This window comes from Leopardus geoffroyi, chromosome E1, assembly GCF_018350155.1.
Source record: "Leopardus geoffroyi isolate Oge1 chromosome E1, O.geoffroyi_Oge1_pat1.0, whole genome shotgun sequence".
NCBI lineage: Eukaryota > Metazoa > Chordata > Mammalia > Carnivora > Felidae > Leopardus > Leopardus geoffroyi.
Window position 1 is genome coordinate 35,223,061 of NC_059330.1, and position 18,603 is coordinate 35,241,663.

General features: G+C 52.3%; 1 long non-coding RNA gene across 1 annotated transcript; it reads left to right on the forward strand.

The window, feature by feature from the left end:
• Positions 1-12,342: 12,342 nt before the first annotated feature.
• On the forward strand, positions 12,343-17,928 carry LOC123603473. Its single transcript, XR_006714900.1, has 2 exons — positions 12,343-12,457; positions 17,638-17,928. It is a non-coding gene; the product is annotated as an uncharacterized LOC123603473 (long non-coding RNA).
• The last annotated feature ends 675 nt before the right edge of the window (positions 17,929-18,603 follow it).

Genomic DNA, 18,603 nt, shown 5'->3' on the forward strand with positions numbered 1-18,603 from the left:
TGAACTTGGACTACGCTTACTACCTGACTTTCATGCTCTCCCTTTGGGGAGGGGCCATGATGACATTTCGGGTCCCTGGGTAATAATGTCCACTTGGACTTTGGGCCCAACAGTTTCCAAAATGTCTGTGTAGTCCCCTTTCCCCAGTGTATGATTCTCAAGTACCCAATTTCTTCCTATGGAAAAGCGTGGGGAAACCTCACCCTATACGTTTGCCAGGTGATGTAGGGCCTTCTTTATTCAGTAGGTTCTAGGTCTTACCTTAGGCTGGGAGCTGGCAAGGGATCATGACTTTTTATTGGGGTGGCTGATCGTTTTTATTTTTTTTTTTAATTTTTTTTTAACATTTATTTATTTTTGAGACAGAGAGAGACAGAGCATGAACAGGGGAGGGTCAGAGAGAGAGGGAGACACAGAATCTGAAACAGGCTCCAGGCTCTGAGCTGTCAGCACAGAGCCCGACGCGGAGTTCGAACTCACGGTCCGTGAGATCATGACCTGAGCCGAAGTCAGACGCTTAACCGACCAAGCCACCCAGGCGCCCCTGGCTGATCGTTTTTAAATAAGCAATGTTCTTTTTTCTTTCTTTTGTTTTTTAGAGAGACAGAAAGAGAGAGCGTGCGCGCGCAAGCGGGGGAGGGGCAGAGAGAGGGAGAGAGAATCTCAAGCTTCATGCCCAGCGCAGAGCCCAACGCGGAGCTCTTTCCTGTGACCCTGGGATGGTGACCTGAGCCGAAATCAAGAGTCAGAGGCCCAACCAACCGAGCCACCCAGCCGCCCCAAGCAATGCTCTTTCTGTCTGTCTGCGTATCTTGCCTCGAGGAATATCATGTGCTCTTAACCATTTCCATGGCCCCCTGGGAGTCCGGACCTCCGGCTGCTTCTGTGACCTTGCTGCTCCTATGAGAATTGTGCCCACTTTGCAGCAGTCAAGTGCTACCACGTGGTCTCTGTCATTATAGGTTCTTCTCATCCCCGCTGCTCTCAGGGAGTCTGCTCTGGAACAGCATCTCCCACCCGCAGCCCCGGCCAGTGGAGGAAACAGTCAACAACGAACTTCTTCCAGGTCAGCGTGTCCTGTGGGGTCTCTGGAGAAGAGCCAGCTGGGGGGTCTTCAGGCCTTCTGTAGGATAATCCGGCCTAGCAGGCCCTGTCCTGTAAGCCGTTCGATCCTTCTTTCTACCACCTGCCACCACAGTTCTGGCTTTTCTGCTTCACTTACTTTGTGCCACCGCTGTGTCCAGGCCCACCCAAGCCATCCTGGCGGAATCCTGTATCACAGCAGCGTGCTCCCATATTATTAAATCTTCTCTAAGCAGGAGTCCCTGGATGGCTCAGTCGGTTAAGGGTCTGACTCTTGATTCCAGCTCAGGGCATGATCTCATGGTTCGTGAAGTTCGAGCCCCACATTGGGGCTCTGCGCTCACAGAGCGGAGCCTGCTTGGGATTCTCTTTCTCCCTTTCTCTCTCTGCCCTTCCCCCACTTGCATTTTCTTTCTCTCTCTCTCTCTCTCTCTCCCTCAAAATAAATAAATTAAAAAAGTACACTTAAAAATCTTCTCCAATCAGACCTTATGTTCTGCCCCCGGGGCCCTCGTTCTTGGGGCCCAGCCTCAGATCCACTCACCGGACTCCTGCCAGGACTTGTTGGCAGGACATTCCGGTAGCGCCTCCAGGGTACGGTATGGCCTTCTTCCTCCCCTTCACAGGCTGGGTTTTGTTGCGACTTGACTCGTGTTCTTTGTCTGGGGGCCGGGTGAGGGCATGCATGCCATGCTGCCTAGCAGGGACCCCGCACCATCTATAAGCTGGGAGGGGGAGGGGGGCTTTAGCCCTTAACAGGGTGGGTGGAGCACTTCCTCAGGGGCAGGGGGGTCAGTGGAACCCGGAGACTGGAGCTGTTTGAGTGCATTGACCCAGATGCTTCCATGCCAAGTCTCTGAGTCCTAATCCTTGTCTACTGGGGCATGACCTTGGCAGGACAGACTTGTCTTCGGTTGAGAATTTGATCCTCTCTGGATCTCCATTCTTCTTTTTCTCCGCTGGGGTCGGTTTTCACACTGCTATTGGGGGCCACAGAGGAGGCCTCCTCCTTGTCGACAGAGATGCTCACAGTCTCTGTAGCCTGTCCAAACTTGGGCCCTGGGGGCCCTGGGGTGGCTGGGCGCGTCGGGTATGTTCCCATCACTTCAGAAGGGCACTGGGTTGTGGTAGGGTGTGGCCTGGTGGGGCGTACTTGGTAGGTAAGAGGTGCTGGGGGGTGGGGGGGCGGGGCGTGGCAGAATTATAGTGAGGCCCCCTGTGGTGAAGGCCCGGGGTCAGCACTGGCTCCTTGGCCCAGGCATCGCTGAGGAAGGCGACGAGTCCTGAAGGGGTGGGTGAGAAGGGTAACCATCCGCCATCTTGTCTCCCCTGTGGCTGCGCCATTATTCTTATAGTGAATTCCCAGACCCGATTCTTAGCTTTTTCTGCCCTCCAGCTGCAGAAGATAAGAGTCTCTCTCTACTTGCTGCCAAGGAGACTTTTACACTTTGCCTTAAATTGGTGATTAAGTCCTCAGCCTTTCATTGCCTTTCTTTAAGCAGTGATAGCCTCCAGCCATGTGACCCCACGGTCCTTGCATTCCTATTTCCCTCCAACTTCTGAAATGCCTGGGGATTGGCCTCCACCAGTGCCTTCCTTCCAAGGTTTCCCAACCCAGGGCATCCCCAGCGAAAGTTTTAACAATTGCACCAGGTCCGGAGTGCCAGGACCTCCCGGCTCCTGACCTTCCAGCTCCAAACTGGTTTTAGAAGTCTGCTTCCTGTCCGACTTAGGCTCAGGTCATGATCTCCAGTTTGGGAGTTCCAGCCCTTTGTCTGGCTCTGTGCTGACCGCTCAGAGCCTGGAGCCTGCTTCGGATTCTGTCTCCCTCGCTCTCCGCCCCTCCCCCACTTGTGCGCTCGCGCTCTCTCTCTCTCTCTCTATCAAAAATAAATAAAATGTTGAAACAAAATTTTTTTTAATTTTTAATTTTTTTATTAAAAAAAAATTTTTTTAAACATGTATTTATTTTTGAGACAGAGAGCATGAACAGGGGAGGGTCAGAGAAAGAGGGAGACACAGAATCTGAAACAGGCTCCAGGCTCTGAGCTGTCAGCATAGAGCCCGATGCGGGGCGCGAACCCACGGACCGCGAGATCATGACCTGAGCCGAAGTCGGACGCTTAACCGACTGAGCCACCCAGGCGCTCCAAAACAAAAATTTTTAAAAAGAAGTCTGCTTCCTAAAGTCTTTCCTAGCTTCAACTTTCACAGGTCTGGTCTGTGTCCCTGGAAACAGATTTACATGCCAGAAATCAGTTGGGGAGTGGTCTCAAAAACTGTAGCGGTCTCAGGAAATAATAGTAAGAGGGCAAACCAGGAAGGAGTGAGCAGAGGAAGAAGGTGAACCGCCGAATGGTTGTAGCAGAGGCCTTAGCCGGTCCCGCAGGGAGCCCTGGGGCTAAGTTGGCCCTTCAGCAGTCTCAAATTTAGGCAAGGGGACTTGCCATTGTACCGCGCATCAGGAGGCCACATAACCTGGGGCGAGGCAGAGGAGTATTTGGATGGGAATATCTGAGCGCTCACCAATACGAAACAATGCCTCAAGCAGTGAGGCATCAACAGTCAAGCCACCTGACCGCTGGGGGCGTGAGAGCCCTGATCCCGAAGTGGAGGGAGAGGAAAGGTTCTCGGATATCACAGGCCTCCCCCCACCCACCCCCCACCCCCCACCCCCCGCGAGAGAGGCCGGAAGATGCCAGGTTCTTGGCGACGTCCTTGAGCTGCTGCGTGAAACCTTGCCTGAGGTCACATTTCCTTCGTACTTTTCAGTTAAACTTGCAAATTCTCCTTTAGGCTGAGGCCACGTGAGTTGGGCTTTCTGTCCCTTGCGACCCAAAGACCGTCCACGATCGGTGGATCCACGTGCGAGCGCCAACGCTTTATTCCCGTTTTCAAAACCAGAGGCCAAGATTAAATTTGTGAATTGGAAAATGCACAAAGGTTTCGGTATAAATTTACTGAGGATTCTTTTGTTTGTTTGTTTTGTTTGTTTGTTTTTTGACTGTAGGGTTACCTGCACATGGGGTGTGAATTGCTTATGGAAATGTTTACAAACTTATACTGTGGTATAATTGGCGCTTGTTTGAGCCCTTCATTAATATTTAATTTCACACCATTTCTTGAACGAATTTATTGGCACATTTTCACATTCCACTGAGAGACTTAACATAAATCACATTAATAATAAATGGCAGGAGAGCTTTTTACATTTCTTTTTCTGAGCTATCATTTTAAACTAATTTTCTATGACAGGGCGTCCTAAACGTACTCTTGAAGACAAGACTTTCTTAATGTGTGCCGCGGCAGCCAACAGGGAACACCATGTGATTTTAATTATATTCACGTCTTGGATTTTGACAGTGCTTTCTGTCATTAACTCTTGCGAAGTGTTCCTCTTCATAAAGGGTTTGCAGCCACCCATGAAAAAAACAGGCTTGCTCCGACAAGTGCTTGAAGCTCAAATAAAACTAAAGAAGCAAGGTCATCAGCTGAAGCAAGAAGTTTTCTTGTGGGAACTGGGGCGAGGCATGTTTGTCAGGAAGGCGAGGACCTGAATTCTTCAGGTGGCCGATCTTCCCGTTGACAGGCTGTCACGCTCCGTCTACTTCCTGAGAAACCACCAAGTTAAGCCGTATTTAGTCATAAGTAATTCAAAAGTTTTATGCGGAAGAGATAAGAGGATAAACCACCAGAAGCCCATCTTTAAACGCGTGTCAAGAAGGAAGCTGCGGAATTTCAAAACAAACTTTAAAATAGTTTAAAATTCTTAAAAGCATTTTTTAGCCAAGCGGATATTAAAAAGAAGCGCGAAAACTGGTATTTTCCCCCCCGCAATGCTGCTGTGAAAGCATAGATTCTTTTGATGGCAAGTGGTAGAAATCCAGCAGAGAGGGTGATGGGGCGATTAAAGTAACCAAAATGTTTTGTTGCAAAGTAAGAAGGGGAATCCCTCCTCCCCCTCTCCCATAGCCTACTTCCACTTCCAAGGGGATCCCCAAGTCGAGATAACTATTGGTTTTGCGTGCACATCAACCTTCTCCTGCTAACAGCATCCCCTTTGTTTTGGAAGAGATACACCTGACGCCCTGTCGGCACCGTGGGGGTGCTGTCAATCACTGGGCCCCTCCCACTCCTGCGAGCAGGGTGGGCTCGTGCCTCCGGCTGCCCCTAACTTAGCCATACATCTTCCTGGAGACAGTGATTGGGCCAAGAGGTGGACACGTGACAAAGACTGGCCAATCAGAAGCTTCTCCTCTGAAGGCCTAAGGGCTGGGTCTCAACGCTGTTCTTGGTAAGTGGAGTTTCCTGAGCAAGGTCGCGGAAAGGGAAGTAGGTAGGAATGTGGTTAGAAGCCCAGAGAGGAGCCAACCCATTCCACAAAAGGAAGGAGAGCACTGAAGGGGGAGGTCCATGGGAAGAGTCAGGAGTGGCAGGAAAAGTGTCAGCGAGGTAATTGGGGGGGTGGGGGTGGAGAGCGTGGAAGGATGAGGAGGGCGGGGCTCCCAGGGAGGCATCAGGAAGGCTGGGTGATACTGTCTCTGTCCCAAGTTTCTCTCCTTGTGGGACAAGAGCCTCAGAAAGGGCCAAGGGCAAGGTGGGCCCCTGGCACGCCCCTGGTCAGACTGATCAACATGAAGACCCAGCTTTAATAAAGATTAGATAAACAAACAAACAAGCAAGGGCCCAGGAAGCAGGAGGTGGGGGTGCTGAGCCATGCCAGGGGCTGCATGGGGAGGGTCAGAAAAGAGCCCCAAGGACCCACTGACCAGGGACTGGGAAGAAGACATGGGCGACAAGGAATCTGAAGAGTTTGCTATCCAGGGAGTGTTGTAAACCCCCAGCCTGCTCAGTTTTCTCCATGAAATAGTCCGTAAAATCCACATTGCTGATTCATGCCAGAGCATGCAAGATTGGCATGGGGGAACAACAGAGATTGCTTTCAAGGACAGCGGATGGCTCTGCAGTGACCTCTGACACTCACAAAATAAGAACAGAAGGCTCCTTTCTAAACATTCTAAATCTCACCCGTTGAAAACCCGCAGGCAAGGCCATATCGAAAGGAGACATTTGCACTGTTATTATTTGATCTGGTTCCGGAGGTCCTTTTCTTTGCCCTGAAGAGGATGACGCAGTGGGTAGGGTTGGAAAGCCTCATGAGCCCCGTGCCTCTCTGGGGAAGGTCTGCCTTTTATTTCCATGCTTGAACCCACCAGAGAGACCCAGTCAGAAGGTCACTGCTGGCCAAGTTATTCTGGACATCGTTGGGCAGAACTGTCACCGTCACTGATGTCTGGATCTTATTCTTCCCGTGGGGGCTTATAGAGGGCGGTATCTGGGTGGGAATCCATAAAGCCTGAAGCTTTACTAATAAGAAACATTAGATGAAACAGTCTGGTTCAGTCTAGAGGGGATCAAAGTAGAAGGTCCTGGCCACTAAACTCTGCCCCCAAGCATGGACCGGGAGGAACCTGCGAGCCTTCCTCGCTGAGGGTGGCGCCGAAGGCAGGAGGTGATGGCGCGTGGCCATGTTGGTGGGGACGAACCCTGGAGCAAGGGGCTTCCATTTACCTTGTACAGATGACCCTTGAACAATGTGGGGGTTAGGGGTGCCACCTCCCTCCCATACAGTCAAAAATCTGCCTATAACTTTTGACTCCCCCCAAACTTAACTGCTAATATAGCCTACTCTTGACCGGAAGCCTAACCGATAGCATAAACAGATGATTAGCACGTATTTTGATTGTTATATGGGTTGCATACTGTGTTCTCAACAGTAAAGCCAGCTAGAAAGAAGAAAGTGCTCCTAAGAAAATCACACGGGAGATCAAACACATTTCCGGCGCTGGACTATAAAAGCGTCCACATGTAAGTGAACCCCCACAGTATATGTGGGTGCTGTTTAAGGGTCAGCTGTACGGACCTCCAGAGGAGCGACCTGGGCAACATCCGTTATGTGGTGTCCCAGCATGTGGCACAGGACAACGAATGCAGTGACACTTATGAAACTGAGACCCACGGTCTCTATTACGCGTCTCTGGGCAGGTGCAAAGCCTCGGTGCCACCCAGCCATGCAGAGAAAATAGCCCTGTGCTTCAAGAGAATCAGTTTGCCCCGGATGAGCTAACAATGGCCGAGCCAGTTGAAGCTTCCCAATCAAGAGTCTCCATGTTGGATGGTGACCGGGCTATCCACTGAAACCCTCTCTCCTTGGGAAGGTTGGAGGGGAGAAGCAGACAAAGAGAGATGCTAGGGAAGGCCCTGAGAGACAGCCGCCACCCCCCGCCCCCAATGCCACAACTCCCAGCAGCCTGAAAGGGTGGGACCCACATGGCCTCTGGTCCCTCAGCCCCTCGCAGAAGAGGCTGAGCTTGGCAGGCCTCGTCTTGGGAGCCTCTCTAGCTCCCAGGGCTCACCAGGCTCATTTCTAAATGCACACCCACCATCTGTTGGCTGATTCACGCCTGGCTGGTTGCAAAGTCGAGGCTCGATTTGGGTCTCGGGACTTGAATTCATTCCAAAATCAAAGGTGTCAAGCTTAGTGGCCTTAAAATTCTGGAATCATTTTGGGAAATGAGGACCTTGTACAATCTCTTGACGTGTCTTCCATTTTCAGAGAAACGTGGAGAAGGTGCCGAGAGGCCCCCTGAGACAACCGTTTCCCCATCTGGGCTGGGGCCCCTGTGGACCAGGGAGGGGGGCGCCCTTGGGAAGCTCCTGCTCACACCCACCTGCTCCCTTCCTGGATCGGCTTGCTTCCTTCCTGTCCTCCTTCCTCCTTCCTTTGCTTTTATGGCCCGCGCCCCATACCGTTTCAGCGTTCTGTGCAGAAATTTGAGTTAATCACATGCCTAGTTCATGTGGTTCTGTTATCTCTAGTCCACGCAAGACCCCTCTTTTGTTTATGATGGTTTATTCTCTGTTATCCGCATTCCCCTTTGCCATTCTGTAGCTCCTCTCCTGCCATAGGCAAATACTCCCGCAAGTGAATCTTTTCTTTGTAGGTGTCTTGTAAAAACAGTCTTGCTGCTTTGTATTTTGTATTTTGTGATTTTAGAGACAGAGAGACAGAGTGTGAGCAGGAGAGGGACAGAGAGAGAGGGAGACACAGAATCTGAAGCAGGCTCCAGGCTCTGAGCCGTCAGCACAGAGCCTGATGCGGGGCTGGAACTCACGAACCGTGAGATCACGACCTGAGCTGGTCAGACGCTCAAACGACTGGGCCACCCAGGCGCCCCCACCCCTACCCCAACCCATTGCTTCTAACCCTGCAAAGCTCTCCATGGTGTGTGTGCTGGGCACCTGCCACTTACTCCCAGACCCACTTACCACCTTGCTCAGTGCTCTGGGAAGCGAAACTCTATGAGCTGTAGCTATCGGGTTCTCTTATCTTCCGGCTGCCAGTTGAATTTGGGCTTCAGGAAGCGTCATCAGGAGATGAGGCGGTAGGCAAGGGATGAGGCCGGGATGTTTATTTGGTCTGATGGGCTGGGGGAGCAGTGGTTGAATTCCCTTACCCACGGCAACAGGCCACCGCTCATGTCCAGAGGCCTCTTCCTGCCGTCGCTCCTTCAGACACCAGGGAGGTGACAGCTCCCGGCAGATGCCAATCTGATGATGCTTGGCTGTCGCTTGTTAGTATCTCCGGATGCTGCCCGTACCTTGTACACGATTCCATCATCGAAGTCCCCCCGGCTGCCCTGTTGGATCCGCACCCTGCCTGACTCAGCGTGTACTCACCACATTTATTTCTCTTCACTCCATGAGCTGGGGACCCCTACATTGCCCGCCAACTCCCGGCCCCCACAAGTATCTCTGGGATAGACATCTTCACTCCCCTCTTGCCCCCCAGTGCCCTGCCTTTCCAATCTCAGTGCAGTGCATTCCCCTTGCTCTTGAGGCTGGAGCATCTAGGATGGTTCTTCTTCTTTGTGGTCAGTTACCACGGGGGTTCTTTTTTTAATAATTTTTTTTAAAAAGTTTATTTTGAGAGCGAGAGAGTGGGGGGGAGGGGCAGAGAGAGAGAGAGAGAGAGAGAGAGAGAGAATCCCAAGCAGGCTCTGTGCTGTCAGCATGCAGCCCAATGCAGGGCTCAAACTTTCGAACCATAAGATCATGACCTGAGCTGACCTCAAGAGTCGGACACTTAACCGACTGAGCCACCCAGGCGCCCCAACACAGGGGTTCTTAACCGGGGGCAGTTCCATCCCCAGGGGACAGCTGGCAATGTCTGGAGACATTTATGGCGGTCACGATTGGAAGTGGGGGTGGTCAGGTGCTAGGGACACTGTAAATAAATTTCTTCCAATGACAGGACAGCGCCCCCTTCTCCCCAAAGAGTTATCTGTTCCAAAACGTCAGTAGTGCCGAGATCGAGAAACACGGAGGTAACACAGTAGCATTTTGGATGTTAGACTTCCTCTTCTGTTGGGCTTTTATTTGTTCCAGAGAGGTAGCGGGAGAGCTTCTCAGATCTTGCCTGGGCTTCTGTGTTAGGTCCTCAAGATTCCTCATTTGTGCTTGAGAGGAGAAAACTTCACTCAGTTGGGTTTAGTCGGAGAAGGAGAGTGTGGGCTGTGTCTGCCCAGTGTGGGGCGGGGCGAGATGAACACAGGGGCACAGGAGCTTGGTGGGGGCCAGCGCCCCTCTTCTCGTCACTCTGCTTCTGTCTCCTGTGCTGACAACATTCTCAGGCAGGTAGCTGCCAGGAGCAGTGAGACCTGATATTGTTAAGTTCAAGTCCCGCTGAAAATAGCTGCATCCTGCGCGTTGCCGATTCTCTGGCCTCAGACCTATCTGTCTCCTGGACCAATGATTGAATTCTGGGGAGTGCACCTTGCTGGTCTCGTGCTCCTCCCCTATGGCCGGTGGTGGTGCCCACCAGGACCATGAGGGCTGTCCGAGGAGGGGGGATGGGTCCCAAAATGAACACAGCCACTGGGGCTGGAAGAAGAGGGGAATAGATACTAGGAAGCATGTCCACAAGAGTCCCATGGGCCTGTTTCCTATCCTAACCTCCCAATCACTGGCTGTGTGATCTTGGGCAGGTCACTTAACCTCTCGGGGTTTCCTGTTTCCTTTCCTGTAAAGTAACAACGATAAGAACACCTGTCTCACAGAATTGCTATGAGGACTATTTGAAATGACACTTAGAAAAAGACTAGCATAATGTCTTGCTAAATGGTAGATATTACCACCAGAATTGTAGACGTTATGAATCTACCTCTGGATCCTGCTTCCAGGGGTTCTCGGAAGGCGGGCATCTGGGTGACGGAGGGCTGAGAGCAGGTGTGATCGTCGTTGGGCTGAGAGTCCTCCGAGAACACCCAGAGTAACGATGTTGGTGTGAGTCTCATGCCACTTAGGCATGAGGTCCTGATGCCATTAAAAGGATATTGAGAGAGAGTTCGGGTTGAAGGATAGAGTTAGTAGATACTTCGCTTCAGAGTTTGGTGTTCGGCCAAGATACCAACATGGCGGCATGATTCCTGAGGGTAGATATGGAAGGGTTGGAAGCTGGGTGAGAAAGGCATGTTCGAGAAAGCTTTGGTATGCCACGAGTGCCCCTCTCCCCACCCCCGTGAAGGTGGTAGGTAGGGGTGCCTGCCTCTTACCCTAAGCTTAGAGGCCAAATGCTTTGAATGCTCAGTATGTGTCCGCTGGCATTCAGAGCCCAGGGCATGGATGGGCTCCTGGATGGAGGACATAGGGTTGGGCCTGAGAAGAGGTGCGGCTTGCAGGGCCCATGCTTCTAGGGTTTGCTGGGGGAAAGGAAGGGTGAGTGCTTCCCGGGGATCGGATGAAAGTGCTCGTGAGGGGTCACTGCAGTCCAGTCCAAGAGTGGCAAACACATCTTGGCAGAGAGAAGCTAGAGGTAGGGCCAGAGGCCCAGGGCTGGGGCTGGCGATGCATTTGGCTTGTTGAGGGAGCTAATCGTAACCCAAAACTCTCTCCTCCACACTCAGCCCGGACGCAAAGCATGCCTCAACATCCCCGTTAACAGGACATGGCTGGCCACTGCCTTCATTTGCATTTCTCTGCTCCTCTGGGATTGTCTTGCCCAAGCAAATAGTTGATTTAGTAGAGGGGCTTCCAGAAAAACTGACCCGCTCTCCAATGGGAAGCATCAACCTTTGTGGCCTAAGATTCCGTGGCTCAAAATCCTAGCCCGGCCGCCCCCACCAATCCTGGTCTGTTGTATCACGATTCTTACCCAGTCTTAATCTAGCACCCCCCAGGCCTGATTTGTCCCAAGCTTACTATTCTCGGTACCTCCCGACCTTAGCTTTCCTTCTCTGAGACCCTACTGGGCTTTGCAAGGCGGTGACCTGCTTATGACGACCAACCACAGTGAGCAGTAAGCTGAGCTTTGTCTCATCAGCAAATACGGGAGATTCTTCTAGATGGGGAGAGGGTAGAGCCTCACCCCTGCAAACTCACGCTAAGTACCAGCCAGGGGGTTGTCCTGAGATACATCCCAGTTCCGGAGAGCGCAGAGGCTGAATCAGCGTGACGGCAGCTTTGCTCCTTGAGTGCCGGCCCTGGACAGTCTGAAACTTCTGCCAGCAGAAAGGGGGAGGCTAGAAGGGCTTCTCAGGCTGGCTTCTCTGGAAGCAGACGCTGTGGGGGAGTTTGGCCTGCAGGACATTTCTCAGGGCAGTTTATGAGGGAAGGATACCTGAATAAAGGAAGGGCAGGAGCAGGAGTGCACAGAGGGGCCAGGTGACCTGTGACGTCTCCCAGTGGGCCTGTGGCCAGTCACTGGATGTGGGGACGGGCTGCTGGGGAGGCAGCCGCTGAGAGAAATGACGGCGCTCCCAGCCACTGGGCCGGAAGTCCCTGCCGGAAGCCAGCAGAAACCGGTGGCCAGCCTCTGTCCAGTCACAGCTCTCTCTACGTCTGGGCCCCAGCTTGGAGAGCAATCTCCTCAAAAGGAAGATGGATGATTTCCACTATCTTGCAGAATTAGATGTTTAGTGACTAACGTGACACCGATTTGTGACTTGAAGGGGCTGGAGAAAGGACAACCGGGGGGCGCCTGGGTGGCCCAGTCAGTTGGGTGTCTGACTTCGGCTCAGGGCACGATCTCACAGTCCGTGGGTTCGAGCCCCGCGCCGGGCTCTGTGCTGACGGCTCAGAGCCTGGAGCCGGCTTCGGATTCTGTGTCTCCCTCTCTCTCTGCTCCTCCCCTGCTCATGCTCTGTCTCAAAAATAAATAAAAACATTAAAAAAATTTTTTTTTTAATTTTTTTAAACGTTTATTTATTTTTGAGACAGAGAGAGACAGAGAGCGACCAGACCAACCAGAAGCGACCGCCGGCAGGTGGACGAACGGAATGGAACCCGTCCGGGCGCTTCTGAGCTGGGACTGTGGGTAAGTACGCCCCACGACAACGTTGGGAGACGATCGTGTGACCGTCCCCTCAATTCCTCGGGGGCCTGAGGCATGGCCACCCTGCACTCGCATGTCCTGGCCACCTCTTCTGGGGTTGTCAGCACCAACCATTGGGTCCAGCTTTCTGGAATGGAGAGGGGGTGGACGTGAGGAGGAAAGGGACACAATATAACCTCTACTTTCTAGAAGAAAGTGGGAGGGAGGGGAATCACTTAAATCTAAAATCTTCCTTCGAGCAATCTATTGATAATAGGGGCAGCACAGGGGAATTTTAGGGCAGTGAAATTATTCTGTTTGACACTGTGATGGTGGATTGAGGTCACTATGCGTTTGCCAAAACTCACGGAACGTACGATACTCAGAGCGATCTCTAATGTAAATGTGGACTTTAGTTAATAATAATGCATCAGTGTCAGCTCAGCTATGACAAACATACCACAGTAATGCGAGATATTAATGATAGGGGAAACTGGGTGTGGGGGGAAGGGAGGTATGTGGGAACTCTACACTTGCCGTTGAATATTTCTGTAAACCTAAAACTGTTCTCAAAGAATGAAATCTATCAATGAAAACAAAACAAATCTATTAATACAAGGGCATATCTCTAATCCCTTCCAATGAACGCTCATAGCACATGGCTGTTTTCTGCAAAGAAAACCATTCAACGCACAGAAACAAATGACGTAAACCCCGGTTTTTATCACGCTTAAAGCCAGCTATCTAGGCACAAGCTTTAGCTGACCGCAGACCCCGGACTCACACGCTCCGATCCTCTCAAAGGTTGCGCAAGCATACATTTTCAGTTTCAATAATTCCATTATTTATCTTTGAAAGATACCAGAGCCTTGGACAAATAAGTCCTCTGCGGAGCTCTGAGAAACGACTCCACCTGTTTCTGGGCGGTCTTTCTCCTTCCCCAAGATGACGTTCTCTGCCGGGTAAGTCTCGGTTCCAACTTGGAAGGGGGGAAGTTTATAGACACACACAGACGCACAGACACACAGACGCACACACTCTTTCTGGAGTCGCACTCTCTTCTGCACTTCTCAGTGAGGGGCCATTTCGACAGGCTTTCTGGAATGGGGAGGGGTGGATCACCAGAGAGCGGGTCTGGAGTGCTGGCCGCCCTCCCAGGTCTCTCCCTTCAAGCTGCGTCACCCTTCTGTTTTCCCCACTTGCCGCCAGCCCTCACTGCAGGGCCCCCCTCCTCCAGGCAGGCAGCAGGGGTCCCGCTCCAAGAGGAGGCAGCCCCTCTCTGTTCTCCATCAGCAGCCTTGTGCCTCTTACAGCCCGGATTGGCGCCTTGTCCTGTGTCCCCCTGGGGGGGTGGCCTCCTGCCTCCAGCTGTCGCGCAGCCCAAACCCCACCAGCCTTCCTTGCGGGTAACGTGATGTTCTAACAAGTGTGGTTTCAGTGTTTTCCAGCTCTGTCCATACCTGGCTTAGCCGGCTCCCTGCCAGCCGTTGGGGGCCCACACAGTTCTGCTTCTACTAAAATAATCTTCCAGCTCTGCGATGGGGCAGAGGACTACTGTCTTTTCTTTCTCAAAACAATTTTTAATGTTATTTCTGAGAGAGAGACAGATCGCGAGCGAGGGAGGGGCAGAGAGAGAGGGAGACACAGAATCCGAAGCAGACGCCAGGCTCTGAGCTGTCAGTGTGGCGTCCGACGTGGGGCTCGAGCCCAGGGACTCCGCGACCATGACCTGTGCCGAAACTTAACCGACCGAGTCACCCAGGCGCCTCGAGGAGGTACTTGTCTTCAAAGAAATGTCTGACTAGCATCCCTACATCCCCAAGAAGCTCTTCCCTTTTGGAATCGAAGTCCCTCCCCCAGCATCAGGCTCCTACTCCAGGTGCCAAACACTGAGGTCCTGGTCCTCCCTCGTGTGTGCCCAGCCCCAGCCCATGGGCACCTTCCCTCCACAAGGTTCTGGGGGAGCACAGGGCACCCGGGTTCCCCTCATGGGCTCTAGAGCCAGGCAACCTGGGTCCTGATCTTCCTGAATGACCTTGGACAAATCACAGAACCTCTTTGAGCCTCCGGTTCTTATCTGTAAGGTAGGGATAAGGGTCACACCTACTTCCCTAAGGTTTTAGTACGGAAAGCACAAGCCCCGGCTTCTGCCAACAACTCTGAGTCATAAGGTCACCATTCTATTCTGACCGGTCCCCAGCAGGCAGTGCCAGAGACTCCCCTCCCCATGTCGCCTGGGGCTGAGGGCTGGGCAGGCCTGAGCTGCACCTTTATTGACATTCCCACCCCATTAGGTTAAATGCTGCCCCTTGTCCCCAGATGGCTGCGGTTTACAGGTGTTTTTCTGGACACCGGAAGGCAGCCCCTTCTCACGGCCAAGGATGAGACAGCCAGCCAGGAGCCGGGGATGCCTGTGGACAAGGGCTTCCCGCAGACAATTGCTGTGTTGCACTGATCTTTTTGCCCATGATTTTCATCAGGGGTGTGGAGAAGCAGGGTGGGACCGGAGCTGGGTGGTCCTGTCCTCTGTGGAAACCGAGGCCCTGAAGAACACGGCCGTACTTCGTGACCAGTAACACCCTCTCCCTGTCCCATTGGCGGGTTTTGGATGAGACAGCAGGTGATTGCAGTCGCTTTGGGGACCTAATGAAGACCATCTGAGCACCAACCAACTTGGGCTCTTCAAAGATACTGTTCTCTGTCTGAAACCTCTCCTAGACACATTTCTGCCTGTGAACACATGCGCACACACACGTGCACACACACTCAGAGCCTGTCCCTAATGGACGACTCCTCAGTCCTTCCTATTCTTACTTTACAAGTCAATGCCCAGCAAATGCTAGGCTGTGATCTGCTTTCCCTGGACATGTCCTGGGGTGTTAACACTTTCCCAGCCCATTAGGTGATGAGGGCCACAAAGACATGGTGGGCCAAGAACACCGTGCGCAGGACATGCTTAACCCCGCCGGTGCGGTCATGAACTTGGTCCGGCCCACCCGACGTAGCTCCCTCCGTCCGTTTCCATCAAGGGGGTCAGCTTCCTGTTCCTTCTAATCTGAATTCCTCAAGCGTGGGCCCTTGTTCAGGCATCTGCCCTTCTGACAAAACTCTGGAATGTTCTGTGCACAAAGCAACCGAGAAATCCCAAAAGAAAGACGGACCGATTTGACTACATCAGATGTTAAACTTCGGAAGGTTAAAGAAACAATGAGTTAAAGGCAAACCACAACCCGGGGAAAGCATTTGCCACAAAGATAGTGTGTTCAGCAAATATTTATTGAGCGCCTACCGCTCGCTGGGCATCGGGACACAGAACTAAGGCCGGAGCACAGTTGTGAAGTTGTCTTGTGTGTGCACACGCACCTCTGTAAATGTGTGTGTGGTGGGGGTGTGTGGAGGGAGTCCCGGTCGGAGGAAGTCCAGATGGGACGGAGTTTGGCACACAGGAGGGGCTGGACCATACACATAGAAGGGATAAAGCCAGAGGGGACAGAGGGGGCCTTCATCAGGGGCCAGACCCCCGGGGCCCTGTAGACCTTTGTTTTATTTTTTATCCTCTATTCTAAGAGCCATGGGAAGCCCTGGGTGGATTTTCAGCAGGAGGCAGCAAGGCTGCATTTGCCTTTTTTCAAGCTCCCCCTGGCTGGTGAATGAATGGAGGGTTGGGAGCGGTGTCGGGGTAGATGCAGGGAACCCTATAAGGACAAAATGGCAACCGTATGAGGTCAGGCAAGTGGCCGTGCTGGCTTAGACCAGGCGTCATAGCCTTCAGGTGGCTGTACCTGGTCAACACGTTGACGGCGATGTTGTGAGAGACTCTGAGCCCCAGTTACCCACTAGGTTCTGAGTCTGGGAAACACTGTCAGATGATAAATATTTGTTGGTTTAAACTGCTAAGTTTGGGAGTCATTTTGAACGCAGCACTAGATAACAAACACACCCCTGACTATTGTTTAAGGCAATTTTTTCATTTAGCAGCTATTTCTCGAACAGCCACTCTTTTGGAACAGAAATCGTACTTAAGAATCTTAAGTAGGGGCGCCTGGGTGGCGCAGTCGGTTGAGCGTCCGACTTCAGCTCAGGTCACGATCTCGCGGTCCGTGAGTTCGAGCCCCGCGTCGGGCTCTGGGCTGACGGCTCAGAGCCTGGAGCCTGTTTCCGATTCTGTGTCCCCCTCTCTCTCTGCCCCTCCCCCGTTCATGCTCTGTCTCTCTCTCTCTGTCCCAAAAATAAATAAACGTTTGGAAAAAAAAAAAAAAAGAATCTTAAGTAAAAAGCAAAAGATACAGGGTAGTGTGGAGGATACGATCTGCTTTTTATGAAAACGTGTGTGTGCGCGCACGGAAAATACTCAGAAGGATATTTATACCCCACAGTGTTTATTGCTTTCCGCCTTAAATTTTCCTGTATTGTCTGAATTTCTCTACAGTGAATGTGTAGAACTTGGGGAAATAGGAATATGTTAATGCAGCTTCCTGGGAAATTTCTGACACACTGCAACGCGCGTAGCGGTCGTTCAGGGGGATGTGTTAAAATGCTGAGCCGGATTCAGTGAGTTTCCAGTGGGGCCTGAGATCCTGCATTATTCTCACAAGTTCTGATGTGACACGGGACTGCTGGTCCAAGGACTACCCTCCGAGTAGCCAGGCTCTAAAGCGACCCCGGATTTAGCTCAGGGCTCCGGGCTCGAATGCTGACTCTGTCCCTAAGGTGTAGTTCAGCTTGGAGAAAACTACATAGCTGCCTTGGTTTTGGTTTCCTCTTTTGTAGAAGGAAAGAGGAGTGCACCTGTCCTTGTTGGAGCTCCCTCCTCTGATCTTGGGCCCTCTCAGCCCTGAAATGGACCTAGAAACCAGTTTTTCAAGCCACGCTTCCTGCCTCTTCCTGTGAGGTGCACTGCTGTCCTCTCCGGAGAAGGCCTGTGTCTCCTAGTCAGTTGGAAGGGGGCTCAGTCCCTGTGGTCCCGCCCCGCCGCCCCCCCCCCCCCCAACACCTTGCCCTGTGGGTCTCTGTCCCTCCATGTCCCTGCAGTCCCACTTCCTTCCAGACGATGGCAGCAGAGGACAAGGAGTCCCAGAGGGTGATCTCTGGCCAACGTCTTTCAAATGATTACAAGACTGTGCCAGTTCTGATTCACATATTTATTTATTATTTAAAAAAAAAATGTTTTATTTATTTTACAGACACAGAGAGAGAGACAGAGTGCAAGAGGGGAAGGCGCAAAGAGAGAGGGAGACACAGAACTGAAACAGGCTCCAGGCTCTGAGCTGTCAGCACGGAGACCCAATGCGGAACTTGACCCGACCAACCTGGGGATCATGACCTGAGCCGAGGTTGGACGCTTAACCGACTGAGCCACCCAGGCGCGCCACCTAATTCACATTTTTATTTATTTAGGATTTAGGCTTTTCCCCCTAAAAAGACTTCAAGCATTAAATGGCGTGGGAGACTTCAGGATTAAAAATAGAACAGAGGCCATGCGGAGATCTTACCTTGCGCCGGAGCCGACCCTCGGGTCCTCAAGTTGGTGTTGACTTTCAAGGGAGGTGAGGTCAAAGGAGAAGCACAGGGGCCTTCCGAGCCAGGATTGGAGGGGGTGACAGCGTGGCCAGCTACAGCCAGGCTGGGACCCGGAGGCTGCTTTTTGCATTCCAGCCTCACATTCCCAGGGGTTGTTACCTCAGTTTACATACGTGGCAACAGATTCAACGAAGCGAGCATGGTGACCGCTGCCCCTCAGCTTGTTAAGTGGCAGAGCTGGGACCTCCCCCTTGCATCCTTCCGTCTCCCTCCGGTGACAAACACGACTTTTATTTTCTGGTCCAGCGGCCATACCCACCTGTTGGCAGAGAGAAGGTTTTTTGTTTTTACCCCTTGAGCTTAAACACATCAGAGTGTGCCAAATGAGCTGGGACCACAATGGGCCGTGGTTTCCACAATAGTTGCTCAGGCCCCAGAGCAGGTGGGTGTGTGGCACACCGTGCCAGGGGTGGAGGGTAGAGAGCAAACTTCCTGGAGACGGGAGCGAAACTGGTTCAGTCCTATTGTTTCCTAATGATTTCCTCCACTGTGGCCACACTGGCCTCCTTGACGTCCTCCAACATACCAAACATACTCCTACCCCCGGGCTTTTGCACCTGCTGTCCTTC